Raw genomic sequence first — 2,410 nt, forward strand, 5'->3', positions numbered from 1 at the left:
TTGTTGTTTTGTTTTGTTATGTTTTTCGAGACAGGGTTTCTCTGTGGTTTTGGAGCCTGTCCTGGAACTAGCTCTTGTAGACCAGGCTGGCCTCGAACTCACAGAGATCCGCCTGCCTCGGCCTCCCGAGTGCTGGGATTAAAGGCGTGCGCCACCACCGCCCGGCTAACTTCAGTTTTTTTTAAGTCTGCCAGTTTTAACACTATTATAAGCACAGTTGAGACTGCAGTAGTAAATTCCAATAATTTGAGGTGAAAGAAACATTATCTAAATTCTGTATCACCTTTTGATAGGTTACCTGGACAAATACAAGATAAAAGCAAAAGGTAAGAAAGATATTAGGGCTTCTTCTTCTTCTGGAAAACACCAAATGGCGGATTACGCCAGTGCAGCGGAAGGGCCCGGAGGACCGGGTGGGGTGGGGGGGGCAGGATTAGGAGGCCATGGCGGCTTCCGCGGAGGATTCCGCAGCGGTCTGAGGGGCCGCGGCCCCGAGGCCGCGGGGCTTGCAGAGGTAAAGCTGAAGACAAGGAGTAGATTCCCGTCACCAAGCTGGGCCGCCTGGTTAAGGACATGAAAATCAAGTCCCTAGAAGAGATCTACCTGTTCTCCCTGCCCATTAAAGAATCCGAGATTATTGACTTTTTCCTGGGAGCTTCCCTAAAGGATGAGGTTCTGAAGATCATGCTGGTGCAGAAGCAGACTAGGGCAGGCCAGCGGACCAGGTTCAAGGCTTTCGTCGCTATTGGGGATTACAATGGTCACGTAGGTCTCCGTGTCAAGTGCTCCAAGGAGGTAGCCACTGCCATCCGAGGGGCCATCATCTTGGCCAAGCTTTCCATTGTCCCTGTGCGGAGAGGCTACTGGGGGAACAAGATTGGCAAGCCCCACACTGTTTCTTGCAAAGTGACAGGTCGCTGTGGTTCTGTGCTGGTGCGCCTCATCCCTGCCCCCAGAGGCACTGGCATAGTCTCCATTCCTGTGCCCATGAAGCTACTGATGATGGCTGGCATTGATGACTGCTACACATCAGCCAGGGGCTGTACTGCCACCCTGGGGAACTTTGCCAAGGCCACCTTTGATGCCATCTCTAAGACCTACAGCTACCTGACCCCCGACCTCTGGAAAGAGACTGTGTTCACCAAGTCTCCTTATCAGGAATTCACTGACCATCTTGTGAAAACCCACACCAGAGTCTCTGTTCAGAGGACCCAGGCTCCAGCTGTGGCCACCACATAAGGGTTTTTATACAAGGAAAATAAAAGTGAATTAAGTCTGTTAAAAAAAAAGATATTAGGGTTGGTTTCATATGGGAGTGAAGATTTACATTTTTATGTGTATAAATCTACATTTTTAAAGGGAAAAAGAGAAATCATTTTTATTTTTATTATTTTTTCTTTTTTTAAAAAAAATATTGAAAATTTTCTTTATTTCCCACTCCCTCCCCTTCTCCCACTCCCTCCACACACCCTCCCACCCAATCCTAAGAGAGGACAAGGCACCCTGCCCTGTGGCAAGTCCAAGGCCCTCCCTACTACATCTAGGTTGAGCAAGGTATATATCCAAAGAGAATAGGATCCCAAAATGCCAGCACATGCAGTAGAGACAAATCCCAGTGCCACTGTCAGTGGCCCCTCAGTCTGCTGCAACTGTCAAGCACATTCAGAGGAACTAGCTTGATCCCATGCTTGTTCACTCCCAGTCCAGTTGGAGTTGGTGAGCTCCCATTAGCTCAGGCAAACGTCTCAGTGGGTGAACCCCTCGTGGTCTTGACCTCCTTGCTCATACTCTCACTCCTTCCATTCTTCAACAGGATCTTGGGAGATCAGTCCAGTCCTCCGCTGTGGTTCTCTGCCTCTGTTTCCATCTGTTGTTGGACAAAGGTTCTATGGTGATATTTAAGATAATCATCAGTCTGACTACAGGGTAAGGCCAGTTGAGGCACCCTCTCCTCTATTGTTTAGGGTTTCAGCTGTGGTCATCCTTGTGGTTTCCTGGGAATTTTTCTAGAGCCAGGTGTCTTGCTAACCCCATAATGGCTCCCACAATCAAGATATCTCTTTCCTTGCTCTCATAACTGTCCTTCCTCCATCTCAACTATCCCATTCCCTCAAGTTCTCCTTAACCCTCCCATTCTCCCCTTCCTTCAACCCTCTCCTGACCCCATCCTCCCTATTTTGTCAGGCGATCTTGTCTGTTTCCAGTTCACAGGTGGGTCTATATGTGTTTTCCTTTGGGTTCATATTATTACTTAGCTTATCTAGGATCATGAACTATAGGTTTGTTTATGGGTAGTATCCACTTATGAGCAAGTACATACCATATTCATTTTGGGGGAGTCTGGGTTACCTCACTCAGGATAGTGTTTTCTATTTCCATCCATTTGCATGCAAATTCAAGATGTCATTGT

At 47.8% G+C, this 2,410-nt stretch overlaps 1 pseudogene; it reads left to right on the plus strand.

The window, feature by feature from the left end:
• The first annotated feature begins 370 nt into the window (after positions 1 to 370).
• Positions 371 to 1,289, plus strand: LOC121459662 (annotated as a pseudogene).
• The last annotated feature ends 1,121 nt before the right edge of the window (positions 1,290 to 2,410 follow it).

The sequence above is a fragment of the Microtus oregoni genome, unplaced genomic scaffold (assembly GCF_018167655.1).
Source record: "Microtus oregoni isolate MIOR12 unplaced genomic scaffold, Mior012 000019F_ref0000042, whole genome shotgun sequence".
Lineage (NCBI taxonomy): Eukaryota > Metazoa > Chordata > Mammalia > Rodentia > Cricetidae > Microtus > Microtus oregoni.